The sequence below is a fragment of the Hippopotamus amphibius genome, chromosome 1 (assembly GCF_030028045.1).
Source record: "Hippopotamus amphibius kiboko isolate mHipAmp2 chromosome 1, mHipAmp2.hap2, whole genome shotgun sequence".
NCBI lineage: Eukaryota > Metazoa > Chordata > Mammalia > Artiodactyla > Hippopotamidae > Hippopotamus > Hippopotamus amphibius.
The window spans coordinates 130,723,249-130,740,686 of record NC_080186.1 but is presented as its reverse complement, the minus strand read 5'-3'; the positions used below and the strand labels follow the sequence as shown (position 1 = coordinate 130,740,686).

Sequence of the window (17,438 nt, the reverse complement as noted above, 5' to 3'; positions counted from 1 at the left end):
ACCACATCTGCCAGGGCCTTGATGTTGGACTTCTCAGCCTCCAGAACTCTGAGAAATAAATGTTTGTTTTTAAGCCACCCAGTGTATGGTATTTTGTTATAGCAGCTCTAATGCACTGAGACACCCAGTTAAAGCTGAATTTCGAATAGGCAAAGATTTTATTTTTTAGTATAAGTATGTTCCAAATATTGCATTCAAATTTAACTAGGTATCCTGTAACTTTATTTGCTAAATGTAGCAAGTCTGTGTGGAGTGAGGTGACAAATGTGAAAGTGCTTTTTCACCTATCAAGAGCTGCACGCTTAATAATGTCTTTACTATGAGACGTGTGCGTATCGACCCCTGGGCCACCATCGTGGTCTGGAGCATAGAACAGGTAGTCTTACCATCAGGTAATGGAGAATTTGTACCACCTCGGCCTGTGAATTGGGAAACCTGGGTCTTGTTTGTCAATGGACTGATCTTTGGACAGTTCATCGGTGGGGCTTCAACATTTCCATCTTTAATTCTCCCAGATACTGGAATGAGAAACATCAGGACAATAGGTACCCAGACTTTTGCCTATAGCACATGTCTGGGCCAAATCTCCTTTTGATTATATGGTTGAAGATGAAAAAAAAGCCAGCATGACTTAGAAGTGAATTATGCAATGAAGGATGGATTTAGCTCCAAGAGCAGTGCTTAATATAGAGAAACAAAAGGAAACAACTAGCATACCATATAGAGACTACTTGTTTATTTAGGGCTTTGGGTGTCTCCTCCTACCAGAATTCTGAAGGGAGGGATTTTTGTCTGATTTGTTTCCCAGTACTTATACCAAACAGTGCCTAGTGGGCAGAGTGGACTATTTGATTACCTAGAACCAGTTGAGCTAGCTACATTAAAGACAAATGAGGGTCATAATCTATGGAGAAGGAACTCTTCTGAGACGAATCCTCCTCCCTCCCTTGCTTAGGAGATGATATTCATGGCCCCAAGGTTTTGTTGGTTTTGTTTTGTTTTGTTTTTTGGCTGCACCCCGTGCCTTGTGGTATCTCAGTTTCCCGACCAGGGCTCGAACGCTGGGCCCTCGGCAGTGAAAACACAGAGGCCTGCCAAGGAATTTCTGGCCCCAAGTTTTTTAGAGCAGTTTTTACCACCTGTCAACAAAATCTCCCCTAATCAGTAACCAACTCAAGTGTCCAATGACTAGGGCCCAAGGGCTGGATTGCCTGGCCTGCATTCCCCCAAACTCCTCATCTGCTGTCATGTTTGGTTTAGGGTTTTTTTGTTTGTTTGTTTTTTGTTTTTGTTTTATTCATCTTTATTGGAGTGTAATTGCTTTACAATGTTGTATTAGTTTCTGTTGTACAACAAACTGAATCAGCTATATTTATACATATATCCCCATATCCCTTTGTGTTTTTTTCTTGTTTGGTTGGTTGGTTTTTTGTTTGTTTGTTTGTTTGTTTTTAAATAGATTTGTCATTGGCTACCAAGACACTAATGAATGCCCAGTACCCAGTGAATATTTGGATTCCATGACTGGCTGGCTCCACCAATATAGGAAAGGCAGGCTGACCTCTGGAACTTTTTAGCATTCAGAAAGCCATCTTGGGATTTGCCTCTTACAAGCAACTCTCCAAAGTGGGGCCTGATATTTTGGGGGACTTGGGCAGTAGCTCACTGATTCTTGCAGCTGCATTTGGGTCCCCTCACCTCGGCGTGGTCCTTCATTCAGCTCTACTTGAACTGTCACTATGCCAGCATTCTCCCCCTTAGTTTTCAAAGCTGCTCCCCCATCTGCATTCCTGTTACCTGCCCTAATCCAGGCATCCCCCTCTGTCACAGGACTTCCACACTTTCCTCCTCAAATCCATTTTCCCCACCACTCCAGAATGCTCCTTTTGTAAGCCAAGTGTCAGCTGCGGTCAGCCTGTTCCTTATCTCCCATTATATAAAATTTAGGAAGCCTGATGCGCTCCCTAAAGTGTTTCTTTGTGGGAGGTGGGGGGATACAGGGGTTACACTCTCATGGCCATTTCTGGCTTTGAATACCTGCTTCCACTGAAGTCGCCCAGGATAGGAATCGAATGCCTTGCACACACATGGGTGTCATCCAGTCATGTATCCCATCAACCCAGATATGGCTTTGGCCCTTTTCCCGTATTTCCCACCGCCCCAAACCCATACTGGTCATTTTTGTGAGCATCAGACTTTTCCAAATTTTTCTGGATGGAGAAATTTATATGTCAGCAAAGCATCAGCTTCAGTGTTTTTAATTATGTACTTTGAAATAAATATGGAATGCATGAATTCATTCTCTTCATTAAAAAAAAAATGTGAAAGCATCAGAGATAAAGCTAATGAGACAGAATGGGAAGATGGAGGAACATGGTTTCTCGACATTACCACTGAGTCCCCATCCAGCCCTGGACTGCTTACCTCTTGGACTTCCAGTTGTGACATACAAACTCCTACACACTAGGCTACTGCAAGCCACGTCTTTCGCCCTTGCAGTGAGCACACTCGTATCTGACGCATTCCTCATCTGGCACTGAGCCTGCCCCTTCTCATCAATTTCTAGCCTCTTACCCACATTTATTTTTCTACCTAGCATTTCATCACCAGCTGGAGATACACTATTTCTTAATGGTTTACAAGTTTGCTGTTTTCCCATGAGAATGTTGGCTCCCATGAGGAAGGAGTTGGTCTTGTTGCCGTGATATCCCTAGGGTCTATCCCAATACTTGGCATGTACTTAAGACTTGCTCCATATGTCTTTGTCAGATAAATGGGTGAATACACATTTGATCATGTTCCCATTTAGAGCATAAAATCCAAGCAGCTCAGATGGGCAATCAAGGCCAGTTCTGTCCTGGACTCTGCCTGCCCTGCCTACATGGTCCCAAACCACGCTTTTTGCTGCTGCCTCTGTCTTCACCCTCCACTGAGCTTTTGCACAGGTTTCTCACTCCTGTGCACACACACATTATTGAGCACCTACTCTATGCCAGGCACTCTTTTAGGTCTAGGAGAGAACTCAGTGAACCAGACCAATAGTCTCTGCCCCTGTGGAGTCCAGCAGAAAGGACAGACATTGGCCTAGTAGCTGCAGTGTGGTCAGTCTTTTTTTTTTTAAATTATTTATTTATTTTATTTATTTATTGGCTGCGTTGGGTCCTCGTTGCTGCACACGGGCTTTCTCTAGTTGCTGTGAGCGGGGGCTACTCTTCATTGTGGTGCGCAGGCTCCTCCTTGTAGTGGCTTCTCTTGTTGTGGAGCACGGGCCCTAGGCATGTGGGCTTCAATATTTGTGGCACATGGGCTCAATAGTTGTGGTTCACGGGCTCTGGAGCACAGGCTCAATAGTTGTGGCGCACAGGCTTAGTTGCTTCGTGGCATGCAGAATCTTCTCAGAGCAGGGCTCGAACCCATGTCTCCTGCATTGGCAGGCAGATTCTTTACCACTGCACCACCTAGGAAGTCCTGGTCAGCCTTAATAAGAGGGGGGATAAGGGAATTATGAGAGCTCCTCAGTCTCTAGGCAGCAAACTCCTATTCGTCCTTTAAAGCCCAGTTCCAATGTCACCTCCTCTAGGAGGCCTTTTCCACACCTCTGGCCTGGGGTGGGTGTTTTGGGTACCCCCATAGACCTTTGCTAGACAGCCCAAGCCACAGAACTCAGCCCACTCTGTTGTCTTTGCTGCCTCCTTGTGTGTCTCTCCAGCCAGCCTATGAGCCCAGTCTTACTGATCTCCGTATTCCCAAGGTCCAGTGCAGGGCTCGGCATGGATGTTTTTATTGAGTTCAGTGACTGACCTGTCCTTTCCTTGGCCTGACCCCTCCTCCCCAGCCCCTTTCCCTTGCTCAAATTTCATGCTGCCTTGGTCTCTCCCTTCCACACTCAGCTCCTCAGGCATTTCTTCATCTTGTTCTGAATTAACCCTTCCTCTCCCAAGGGAAGCTGTGGATTGGGGAAGTACCAACTTCCTCAAAGCTTAGGTAAAAGTCTAAGAAAGGTCACCCTAACTAATAGTGATTAATTGTATGCTTTTGTTAAGCCCCTCTCCCCCAACTCCCCCTCCTTGTCCTGCATTGTCACCCAACTATATTGGGTGACAATGCAAGACATTGTCAGAAAACACCAGATTTCTCATGCCTCTGTACCTCTGCACATGCTGTTCCCCTCTGCCAGAAATGCTGTTCCCCTACCACTCCTTCTTGATGAAAGCGACCACAGCCTTTGAAGCCCAGCTCACATGTTACCTCCTCCATATGGCTTCTCCGATGCCCCCTCTCCCATCGCCAAGCAAAATGAATTGTTCCCATGGTGCTCTGTGCTTCCTTGGCTGTGACCTTATCCCAGAACATTTTGGTGGTTCGTCCACAGTACACTTACTCTCAGACAGAGAACTTCTCACCGTCTGGATCAGTGACAAGTCTGTGCCCAACCCCTCTTTGTCCTTCCAGTGCTCAGCCTAGGGCTGGGCACCCTGCAAAAGCAAGTAAGTGTTTATTGCTTTGGGTGGCTGAGGTCTTGGGCAGGGGATGAGAAGGAGCGGCTGCCCCTTCTGTTAAGAGCACCTTGATTGGTCCCTGGGGAGTTATCTCCCCTCTCTCTCCACCCGTCTGGTATGGGTGGAACTGATCAAGTCTCAGGGCAGAGCATATGCTCCAAGGCAACCCAGTCCGACAGCTCAGCTGAGCTCAGTGATTGCCCGGCGCCGGTTAGGCCACCTGAGCCTGGCCAATCAGAGCAGGGCAGCAAAATTAAAGATAAGTATGGAAACTGGGGGAAAGGGAAATGAGGGCAGCAGAAAAATGATACACCGAAAGCAGAGTCAGTGCCCCTAGAAAGTGTCCATGAGGTCCAGGATATTTGACAGTCTGGCTACCCATGGCTCTGTGCTTCCAAAGGACCAGAGTGTTCCTACCCGAAAAATCTGCTGTCGTTGTGGGAGAAGCAAGGTCCATCCAGAGTTGAATGAAGCAGGATGAGGCTGTGGTCAAAGAGCATGCCCTTTGGAGTCAGACCATCTGAGTCTGAATCTTAGCGCTGCTGCTTGCTGACTGTCCTTTACCTCTCTGACCCTCTGTCTCTTCATCAGGAAGAGGAGAATATCAATTTGCAGGGTCACTGGAATAAATAGGAAGTGCATGTAGTAGCAGTTATTCAACTACTACTGTTATTCTGTTGTAATTATTAACTGGTGGTCTGGTACAATAATCCAGGGTGGGGATGTCAAAGCCAACCCAGACGCAGGGAGTGAAAACAGAGAGGAGATAGAATAAATACTATCCAGGTGGTGTTAGAAACCTTTTGTTTGCAAATGACAAAAACCCAACTTTAAAACATGCATAAGCAAAGAGGAAAGTATTAGCTCCCGTAGCTGAAAAGGGAAAGGCACATTTTGAGTTTCACAGATGGCTGTAAGGCTGGTGTCCTGCTTGCACCCTCTCTTGGTCCCGCTTGTCTCTGGGGTGACCTCATTGTCAGGCAACCACCAGGCACATGGAGGCCCTAGTTGCTCCAGGCAGCTAGCAATCCCTGTAGAAAAAAAGAATGTCTCTTTCCCAACATTTCTGATGGATATCTTGGAACTGAGTCTCATTGGTTATGCGTCCGCCATGTTCCCATCTTGGAGCCAATCAAGGACGAAAGAGAATGTTCTGATTGGCTACGCCTGGGCCTTGTGACCAGACAGTGTCTGGGGGAAGGAAAGAATCCAAGTTCATCCAGGCTGAGAGTGGGGAAGAGGGTCTCCACAGAACCCTGGAGTGCTGTCACCCAAAGAAAGGGAGAAGTGCTGTGGAAAAACCCCCAAAACAACAGCTGTTCCCTACAGAAGGGGATTAGTAGGGCCCAAGGAAGGATTAGGCATGGAAGGCCAGGGAATCAACAGGCTCAGTGCTAACCAGGCAGTTTTGAGCCTGCGGCCCCCGACTTTGGTCCCCCACTGGCCTTGGGAACATGACTCAGCAGCGAGGCTGCCACACAAGGGGTTTTGCAACCGACCTTTCCCCTCCTCCCCAGCACTGCGTTGGTGTGTCCCTGGGGCTGCAGCCAGCTCCCGCCTAGAAATGCCCCCTGCCTGGGCTTCTGCCAGTCCCTGGGAGAGGCAGGGTCTCTGGCCTCCTCACCCCAGCTCTCCCGTGTCACTCTTCCTCCTCGCCCTGGGGCAAAGTCTGGAGATGGTTGAGAAAACGGTCAATGGCCACCTTGCACTTTGGTTGGGCAGCACGTGGCCAGTGCTGTGTGGCTCCCCTGCCCCCAGCCAAGCAGGGGAGAGACCAGGACTGCTTTGCAGATGCCCCAGTCCCCAGAGACCAGCATGATCAAGCACTTCTCAGCCTCTAGAGTGATAAAATGGGGATAATAATAGCTGTTCCGATCAGTCCTCTGTCAGTAAATAGCAGATAAGGTCACGCTCAGAGCACGCCCTTTGGGGGAGGCGAGGGCACTCCTGCCTCAGCTGACCTTTCCGGAGCACCTATTACATTCCAGACCCAAGTTGCACAGTGGGACAGAAAAAAAGAGTAAAATCCAGTCCCTGCCCGCAAGTTGCTCGTGAGTTACTCTAGGAGACAGACAGGTAGCAGTCAGCCCACAGTGTACAGAGATAGAAGGAAGCACTGGGGCTTGGAGAATACAGAGGAGGCATAGAGGAGACAGCCCGGGGGGCAACTGGGAGGGGGTGGCCAGCGGGACGGGGATGGAGCTGGCTCCCAAAGGAGAGAATGCTGACCTGTTGGAGAAAGGAGGGAAAGGGCATCCTGGGGCAAGCAGCATGTGCAAAAGCAAAAGTTGCTTAGGAAGCTGTTAGTGGAGCCCAGGGCACAGGGAGAGGAGATGGGAAGAGAGGAAATTGGAGCAACAGATGGGACCAGTGTTTAGAGGTTCTGAATGGGGGAAGGGTCATGTCTGATAGAGACCTCTGGTTCAGGTCATTTCATCAGAAACAATTAAACAGAAGCTCTGGCAGAATAAAGGTCTCCCTTCCAAAGGAAATTGACTTAGTGAAGATTTGGGACTCCTGGGGAAAGATACAGGGAAGCCCGTCTTCCCAGGAAACCCCAGCCTCTCATAGTCATTGGCACATCCAGTGCCAGTTTTTATTTCCTACATTGTCACCCCCTTAAATCAAGCTCCTTCCTGAGAAGTCACAGCGCGGTGGATGATTGGACTGTAGCAGTAGTCAGGAGGAAAGGCATGTGGTCCCTGCCCACCCCAGCTGGCAGGCAGACGCCCACCCAGCAAAGCCTGCACATGCTGAGTGGGGCCTTCCAAGAGAGCCAAACACATCTCCTTCTGTCCCCTCCTTTTACCATTTCAAAATTAACTTGCTGTTTGTTTGGGCAAGGCGAAAGACCCTTGGCTATCTGTTCCTGGCTGTGTGACCTTGACCAAAGCTTTGTGAGCCTGAGCTTCCTCAGCTAAAAAGGTGATGTGAAGGGGCCCTAGATGCAAAGCGCTTGTGTGAGGGGGAAGGGTACCATGCTCATCCCTTCTCCCAACTCCCTTCTGCCAACTCCCTCCTCTGAGAAGCCCGGGGGGTCTCCTCTCCCCCACCAGACCATTGACTCTGTCATTGTGCAGCTGGGGAGACTGTGGTCCAGAAAGATCTGGGACTGACTCAAGATCTCACTTGGAAATGAGAAAACCAAGAACCTGATTTTTTTCCTCTCCTCTCCTCCACCAGACCGTGCTGGAGGCACTGGGTAGCAGCGTGCACTCCAGACAGCGGATTCACCCCAGATCAGGTCATAAACCAGAGTCTGCATATTTCAAAAGTCATAAATCAGGTGAATAAACTGTTAACTAAAATATGCTTTATCGCCTAATGTACCGGGTCTCCCTAACAACCTGGAATTAGGCCTAACGCCGAGGTTTACACCAGCACGTGGCAGCTGCCTTCCCGTCCTCTGTGTTTTCTTGCACTGTAAGGGGGCACGGAGCCCACACTTTGCCCCCCTACCCCCATCCAGTAAGCAGCACCCACTGGCACACTAGAGAGAACACAGAACGGGGAAGAGGCCTGCGGAGGCCTGGGAAGTGGGCCGGGACATTTAGCCAGGAATCCCAGAGTCCTGGGAACCCAGAGTCCCACGAACCCAGAGTCCCACCTGTAGGGGAGGTGCATGGGCTCCAACTGGGCACATCCCCTTGCTCCCCAAGACTCCTCACTCGTGGGGAAGGAAGAGGGCCTGAGTGGGATCCTCTGAACTGCAGGGCCCAAGGCTGGAATCCCTCTTGTCCTGGACAGGGAGTAGGGAACAAAACATTAGGTCCTTGGTTTTCTTATTTCCAAGTGAGATCTTGAGTCAGTCCCAGAACTTTCTGGACTGCAGTCTCCCCAGCTGCACAATGACAGAGTCAATCTATTTAGTCTCTGGGCTTCCTTCTGGCTCTGACCCAGGGGCCTCATGCTGACCCTGCCCTTCCTTGGGCCAACGGGTGTCATTGAGCAGCTTCCCTAGACCTTCCTGCCTGGTGCCAGCACCTCTGAGGGCACAGTTATCCTCAGAAATGAGCACCTGGACTCCCTAAACAGCAGGCCCAGCACTGAGACACAAACAAACTAAAACACCCGTTCATTTATTTCATCTGTGACCTCGGAACATAAACGCAGGCTTGCCAATAAAGGTGTCCAGGTCTGCCAGCCGGGCCAGCCTGGTTGCTTCTCCCAAGCCAGGCCTGTAATCAGGATTTTTAAATAAAAGAAGTGAATTAGGCAAATTGAGAGGCCAGAGGGTTCCTCTGAGTTCTGTAGGGCTGGGGACGGTCCTGGTGAGGACAGATAAGGATGGAGGAGGAAGGGAGGGGAGGGGGTGGGGGAGGGGCACAGGAGGAAGAGTGGAATCATTTTTACCATTTAGTGAGTTTCACCAAAACTTGTATATACGTTTGCTCAGTGATTTAAGGATTTCACAGACCAGTAAAATTCTCTCCTTTCCAATGACTGACTTTGGGAGCTGAAAAAGGAGTGAGTTGTTTGTTTTTAATTCTGCCAAGGAAACACATTAAAAAAACAAATACCCATCCAATTGTTTACTCATCTGACAGATACTTACTGGGGGCTGACTACGTGTCAGGCACTATTTCAGGTCCAGGGATATAGCGGGAAGTGAAACAGACAAAAATCTCTGTCCTCGTGGGGAAAGTCAGGCAGTGGACCAAAACAGGAAATAAATGAACAGGCCCAATGGTGCTAAGTACCATGGAGGTAAAATAAGGCAGGGACGTGGACAGGGTGCCCCATGATGGGCTGTAGTTTTACATAGGGGTCAGGGAAGGTGTCCTTGAGGAGGAGACTTTTGAGTAAAGTTCTGAAGCTGGTGAAGGAGTGAGTCTTGTGGGTGGACAGGTGGGTGGGTGAAGGATTCCAGGCAGAGGGAATGAGGAACAAAGGCCCTTAGCCCTTTCTACCAAAAAGTAATAAAAGTAGAGGAAAGATATCATCTCAGAATAAACACCAATCCTTCTCAAGGGAGGGCAATTGGAACCTCTTATGGCGATGACTATTACGTCACTATCTGTTTCTATGTATCTATTTACATAATATAGATCTATAGATATGGACACATAGTTATATTCATGATAGAGAGAGATCTGTAGATATAGAGATATACATATATATATGTATCTATATCCATTGTCATTGTTTTTCTCGTTATGTTGTACAAGGGTAAAAAGTTGTCCCAAGTCAGTATTTCTCTGCAGGTTAACATTTGGCAGTTGTATTGTTTGCATTTTTTAAGTGAGGAATCTGAGCCTCGGAGAGGGAGGTGGCCTTGCCCAGGGTCACAGCAGCTGGTACCCACAAGGCCAGTATTTTACCTAGACCCAGGGCCACGAGCTTTGTAGCCACACCTCCTGACCCCGGCCTGAGGGCTCCACAAGTGCTGATTAAAAGAACAGCTTGGCCATCTGGTTGAACCTGATTTTTGTTCCTTTTTCTTGCCCAAACTGTGGGCCCAGGAAGCCGGGAAGATATGGACAGCCGCTGAGCCGGCGGGACAGAGGGTGGGCGGGCAGGGTCGCAAACGTTGCTCCTTTCTGGAGATCAGTGGGCAGCTCCCTGGCACCGGGCTTGCAGGGGCCTTTGTGCTGGCATTTGCCCCTATCAGGAAGTCCAGCTGTGCTGGCCGGGTGTGGCCTAGGAGGCAGCGTTGCTTCAAACCAGTTCAGGCCAGTGGGCATGTTACAGGCACCTGCTCAGGGCCGCGCTCCATGCTGGGAACTTTGTAGGCCATCTCACTGAAAGGAATCCTCTCTACAGCAGGGAAAGCTGGGTCACGTGTTATTCATTCACTCACGCCTTCATTCCACCAAAATTTGTGGAAGGCTGTTTCAGTCCAGAGAGCATGGTCTGAGCCTGAAAGATGTGTCAGATATTGTATCCTGCACTCGTATTCTTATTCAAAGAAGTATTCATTAACCTATGTATGAAACCAGAGACAGAATCATGGACATAGAGAACAGACTGGTGGTTGCTGAGGGGGAGGGGGCTGGGGGAGGGATGGAGTGGGAGGTTGGGGTTAGCAGATGTTAAGCTTTTACATATAGAATGGATAAACAACAAGGTCCTATTGTAGAGCACAGAGAACTATGTTCAGTATCCTATGATAAACCATAATGGAAAAGAATATTTAACAAAAAGAATATATATATATATAAATAACTGAATCACTTTGCTGTACAGCAGTGATGAACACATTGGAAATCAACTGTACTTCAATTAAAAAATAATTTAGGACTTCCTTGGTGGTGCAGTGGTTGGGAATCTGCCTGCCAAGGCAGGGGACACAGGTTCAATCCCTGGTCTGGGAGGATCCCACGTGGCTCGGAGCAACTAAGCCTGTGTGCCACAACTACTGAGCCTACACTCTAGAGCCTGTGAGCCGCAACTACTGAGCCCGCATGCTGCAACTACTGAAGCCCACGCACCTAGAACCTGCTCACCGCAACTAGAGAAAGGCTGCATGTAGCAACAAAGACTCAACGCAGCCAAAAATAAATAAATAAATAAACAAATTTTTTTTAAATAATAAAAAAAAAATTATGAAGTATTAAATCAGAGCATGATATATGGAGAGATTCTTTGGGGTGGATGGAGGGGTTTATTCAGATTGGAGGAGACCTGGAGAGGTTTTGAGAGGAAGTGAGATCTGGGCTGGGTCCTGCAAAGCTGGGGCCTTGGACAGTTTAAGTGGGGAAGGGCATTCAGGCAGGGGGAACAGCCTGAGCAAAAGATGGGCAGGCAGATAAAGAAGGGTGTGTTTGAAAACCAAGAGCTGACCCTCTGGAATGGGATTTCCCTTCAGGTCAGCGGAAAGAGAAGTGGTTAGTCGGAGAGGAGGCTGGGAAAGAGTGGTCTCTGTGTGCCCTCTGGCTAGTCACGTACCTCTTTGACTCTGTTCGCTGTCCTGTAAATCAGGCTTCGTTACCCTCATCCCACCTGTCTTACAGGGAAGGTTTGAAGGTCTAGGGGACCGTAAGATTTTGCTATGCAGAGAAGGGGGTCACTTGCTTTCTCTGGCTTTCTTTTGCCTTTCATGTTCCCACAACCCCCTATTTAGCCTCTGTCCTGTTGGGCACATGGAACCCCAGTTTCAATGGTGTCCTCAGGGCTGGTCTCCAGCCACAGCTCACCAGGCCCCTAAGGAGCTCGTGGAGGTAAGGGGTGTATCCTGCCCATTTGCATCCCTGGGGCCCAAATATGGCCTGTGCATGAGGTAGGTGGTCAGAGCCGTGGGGTCAACTTCCCCCCAGTCTGAGTCCCCAGTCAGGTATAGGTTGCCCGTGTGACTCCCGGGAAGTCCCTTCCATCTCTGAACCTCAGTTTCCTCGTTGGTGAAATGGGAGTGATAACAGGGTGAGACCTAATGGGCCGTGGTTGCTGAGGTTTCCAGGCTGACCCACCCCAATGAGTCCTCCACGATGGGCTGCGGTCACTGGGGTACACCAGGGCCCTCCCCACCTTGCCCAGGAGACCCGGGGGCCAAGAAGGCTATTGCTGGTCCAGCTCACACGATTGTGAGGGCGAGAGGGGGTGCCACCTGACAGTCACTCGAAGCATTCTCTTGTTTGTTTACCCAATCACTCACTCTCTTACTCTCTCACTCATTCCTCAAACAGGTGTTTACTGAGTACCTTCAAAACACCCAGCACAGCACTGGGTGCTCTGCTGATGCAAAATGTGTAAGACAAGGTTTCTAATCTCAAGGGAGAACATATAAGAGAATTAAAACTAGCCAGTAATATATAATTAGGTGCCCCTGGTTGGAGCAGGCAGTGGTCTTTTGAGTTGAGAGAGAGGAAAAGACACCGAAACTGGGAGGTGAGGGCGTGACCGGGGCACACCTTAGGGAAGACCTCCCAGAGGCGGTGGCCTGGGTCTGGGTCTGTGGAACTCCCATGGGTGAGGGGGCATTCCGGATAAAGGGAACTGCTCACTGAGCCGAGGAGCAGAGGAAGGAGCGCCCGTGGCAATCTGACCTGCTCGGCTGGATGGAACGGGTAGAATCTGGTTTGACAGGTGGCCAGGGCTGGGCAGCCAAGGGCCAGGAGGCTGCATACTTCCTGCTGCCTGGGAGTCCAGGCTGCTGACGGGACGGGGCTGTGACCCCACCAAACTCACAGGCTCCTGGAAGGGGGTTTGGTGGGAGGGTCAGCGGTGGCTCCCCTCCATGCCCTTTAGGGCTCCTGCCCCATCACATAGGGATCGGTAGGAAGAAAACTGTATTTTTGGAGGAGCCTCTGCCTCCAGTTCACTGAGTGACCTCAAGTAGGTCACTGTGTTTCTTAGGGCCTCGGTTTCTAAACGTATAAAATTGGAATGACTGGGCTAGATGATCTCAGTTGCCTTTCCAGCTCTGGGACTCTAAATCCTCTGATTGTTGATTCCAGACACACGTGTCACTGCAAAGCTACCATCCAGGTTCTTGGCAATCACTCACCCCACCAGCCAGCCATGTGGTTGGCATGGTCAGTCCTGTTTGTGCCACGTGACCCCTCCCCCCAGCCAAGCTAATTGGAGCAGATTCCAAAAGATTCCCGACCCTAAAGAGACATACTCCATAGCAATCAGATTGATCCTTTGAAGAATTTATTATTTTTTTTATTTTTAAAATATTTATTTGGCTGTGTCAGGTCTTAGTTGTGATGTACAGGCTTAGTTGCCCTGAGGCATGGGAGATCTTTTTTTTTTTTATAAATTTATTTATTTATTTATTTAATTTATTGGCTGCGTTGGGTCTTCGTTGCTGCACATGGGCTTTCTCTAGTTGATGTGAGTGGGGGCTACTCTTCATTGTGGTGTATGGGCTCCTCATTGTAGTGGCTTCTCTTGTTGTGGAGCATGGGCTCTAGGCGCGTGGGCTTCAATAGTTGCGGCACATGGGCTCAATAGTTGTGGCTCATGGGCTCTAGAGCACAGGCTCAATAGTTGTGGCGCACGGGCTTAGTTGCTCCACAGCATGTGGAATCTTCCCAGAGCAGGGCTCGAACCCATGTCCCCTGCATCAGCAGGCAGATTCTTAACCACTGCACCGCCTAGGAAGTCCGGCATGGGGGATCTTAGTTCACCAACCAGGGATCAAACCCACATCCCCTACATTGGAAGGCAGATTCTTAACCCCTGAACCACCAGGGAAGTCCCTCCTTTGGTGAATTTAAACCAAGATATCCAGGTCCTGGATCTATTAGATAGGGTTTGTCTACACTTGCAATATTCTAGGAAGAAGACTAACTAATACTTATTGCACACTTGTTCCCCTGTGCACTTTATTTCATTCTCACATCACCCTGCAAAGTAGGCTCTGTTAGCATCCCCATTTTACGGATGGAGAAGCTGAGTTCCAGTGCGGTATCATACTTGTCATGTTATGGCATGCAGCTGGTTAGATGCATTCTAATTTTCCAGGAAAAAGAATTAATGTATTTCTCATCATACATATATTGAAAATAATCGTAAGGTATTTGTAGAAAAAACCATTTCATTTTGTTCCTGTAAATACAATATATTGTATACTGAAATTCCAGTAAAAGAATTCCAAATAAGTTATATTTATTCTGAAATAAAGCCTTTCTTGGAACTGGCACAAAAGATAAAGTGTATAAGAACTGAATGTAACATGGCTTTTGTATACAGCGGAGGACCTCTGCTGAGCTCATATGATCATATATCATCAGGTCTATCTGTTATTTTATGTCTTCGTTATGGGCCTCTTATCAATAATATAGACACACTGGCTACATTTAGTGGGGAGGGGAGATGGAGGGTTGTGGATGTAGAATTTGTCTATGTTGCTATTTGTGTGTAATGTTATCCCATTGGCAGAGGCAGTAACAAAGGTCCACAGATAGCCTGTGACCTGGATCTTTATCATTTCAGGCTCCTGTCTCCCCAGGGCATGATGGAGAGCTGGACCAGAGCTTGAAGCAGGAAGAGAAGACCTGTAGACAATATGGGTCTGCCGGGGGAGTGGAGCACGTGGTCAGAGAAGCTGCCCCAAGCGTGGAGCCACAGAAACATGTGGAAAGAAGGCTTTGGCTCCCCTGAAGCCCAGCGCATTTCCTACAGCCCAGGTCTGTCAGGCTGCTCTACATCTTTATGATCGGCTCCCTTTGATGTGAACTTTTCCAAGTTAAAGTCTGTTGCCAGCAACCAGACAATTCCTGATGAAACCCTCAGGGTTATGATTATGTCCTGTTAATAAATGTTGTAGGCTATGAATCCATAAACTTGACTGAGCAGGAAACGTTGCATTTATTTTCTTTCCTTAAAATCCAATGAAATCTGACCCCGAGTCCACATTCTTGCCGAGGTGACTGGAAATTTAGTCCCTGTTGTTATTGAGGTGAGGGGACCCCTCTTCATTAGGGCAGCCCTCAGTATGGGAGAGTCCTGTCTGAAATGGGTCTTCAGGGCATCCTTCCAGCCGTAGCTACTGTTGATCTGCTCCTGGTCTCTCCTGTGTGGTCCCCTGAAGGAAGGCGTCCCTGTTACTGCTATGCCAGGGTCCAGCCTCCCTAAGTTTCATGTCCCCCCCTTCCCAGCCACCTCCCCTGACACTGCCGATCTCCACTCCCTTCCCCATCTTGGGGAATCTCCCCTCTGTCTCATTGTACTCAAAGACCCTTGGGTCTCTCTCTTCCCTGCAGGAGAATAACTTAAGCTCAGGCTTTTGAAATACAGGAGCCAAGGAGGCAGACTGTCATTGAGCATCTTCTATTTATCGCACGTGGCTACCTGTTGGCACTGGGGAAAGGAAGAGTGAATATAGGAGCACAAAACACAACGTAAGGCCCCAGCGGGTCATCCTGACACTCTGCTGGTGCGTGTTCCTGATGGCTGTGGAGCTCTCTACTTCTGCCGACCTCCCTTTCCCAGGAGTGGCCCTGTGGCCACAGAACCCAGTTCCTCCACTGACATCTGTGTCGGTCACCGGAACTCCTGCCTGGAGCACAGGCCTACTGGCTCCGAGCGGTGAGGGAGAGAGAGGCAGCAGCTGGATCCCCGGCTCGGGACCACCTCCTAGACACGGGGGTGCCGTGGCAGGTATGGTCAGCGTGAGGACCCGGCAGCCCCCAGCAGGTTGCTGTCTCCTCAGACACACTTCCCAGAAACATCCGTCCAGGCCCCTGCCATTTCTCCTGGATTCTTCCTTGGAGTAACTCTAGGTTTATTTTTATTGGATGTGCAAAAGTCACTTTCCTTAAGCTCACATCTGACCTCATTTCCTTGTTTAAAACCCTTGGCCTTGGGATAAACCCTAAACTCCTCGACGTGGCTTTCAAACCCTCGTGTCATCAAACCTTCGCTCGCCTTTCCAGTGTCAGTCCTCACCTTTGCCCACTTGACATTTGCTCTACGCTCCAGAATTACATGCAATTTTTTCCTCTCTTCCCCGGGTCCCCTGCCTGGAACAGTCTCCACAGCGGCCTCATCGGCTGGCCCTTGAGCCATCCTTTAGTGTCAGGGAGCACGGGGGACTCTGGTCCTAAAGACCATGGACCTGGGTTCAAATGCCAGCTCCATGCTGGGTGGATGTGTGACCTTTTATTCCTTGAGCCTCAAGCATCTCGTCTGTAAACTGGGCATCATTAAGCCAGTTTCATGGGGCCGAGGTGAGGATTCAGTGAGGAAATGGGTATAAAATACAGAGGATGGCTAGAAAACGTGCCCCTCTGCCATGTGCTCGGTGAATCCAACCATCTCTCATTTCTTCGACTGATGTGTCCTCTTTGTGCTCTACCCCCAGCTGACTAGAAGCTGAATATAGTTTATTGAGCGTAACTGGTGACTGACAGCAAGGTTCTTGGCCAGGAGTTTGAGTAATAAAGTGAAAAGAAGGAAAGAAACAACCATCATTTATTGGCATTGACTGTAATCCAGACCCCGGCCCCATGGGCAGTGCTTGAAGACATCACCTCATTTCATTCATGATTCCCCCAGTGGGAGAGTTTCTATTTATCTGTTTTTATGGACAACAAAACAGAGGCTCAGAGACTTTAAGTGATTTATCCAATGTCCCAAGCTTATAAAGTGGCACAGTCCAATTGGAGCGGAATCTGAGTCCAAAGATCATGCAGTTAAACACACCCACACACACATACACACGTATGCACGCTTTGCACTCACGTCTACAGATATACACACCCGTATTCATACACACACGTTCCATAGTGCGTTTTCCAACACCACCAGGCGATTAACTCAAAGCTCAGTGGACACCGACTGCGAGTCCTACAGTTTAACTCAATTCAGACACTATCCACCCAGTAAGAGCATCAGATCCCACAGGTTAAGCGCCCAGTCCTACAAGGCTGTCCAGTTTTCCTTTTAGACGCCAATCACAAGCGCACGTTGTCACCGGTGCTCCTGATCTGTTGGGTATGAATCAGAACCCATGACCCCCTCCTTGGGGTTTGATGACTTTGCTAGAGCAGCCCTCAGAAGTTAGGAAAACATTGTGCTGACTAGATCACCGGTTTATTAGAAAAGGATATAACTCAGGAACAGCCAGACGGGAGAGATGCCTTGGGCAAGGCCCAGGGAAAGGAGCTTCCTCGCCCTCCAGGACTGCCCCACTCTCCCTGCACCTCTGCATATTCACCAACCGGAAGTTCTCCAAGCCTCATCCTTTTGAGGTTTTATGGAGGCCTGGGGGGGTTGGGTGAGACTGAAAATTCCAACCCTCTATATCACATGGGAGCCTGTTAGAAAGTAAAATCCAAGTCCCCCCCTCCCCAGATTAAAATCTACATTTTAGCAAGATCTGCAGGTGATTCATACATGTTAAAGTTTGAAGATAACTGTTCTAGAATCCTTGGTAAATACTAGATGCTCAATGACTGTCTACTGAATAAAATAATAAAGTAAAAAAAAAAAACCGACAAAATTCCAGCTCTCTAATCTTGGTTGGTTCCCTGGTAACCAGCCCCCATCGTT

The 17,438-nt window shown here is 48.9% G+C and overlaps 1 long non-coding RNA gene across 1 annotated transcript in view; it reads left to right on the top strand.

Annotated features, from left to right (window-relative positions):
* The window catches only part of LOC130849731 (uncharacterized), a 161,202-nt gene extending 146,492 nt beyond the window's left edge, over nt 1-14,710 (top strand). The window contains exon 4 of the long non-coding RNA XR_009052789.1: nt 14,379-14,710. This is a non-coding gene — a long non-coding RNA (uncharacterized LOC130849731). The remainder of the gene's footprint in view (nt 1-14,378) is intronic.
* The last annotated feature ends 2,728 nt before the right edge of the window (nt 14,711-17,438 follow it).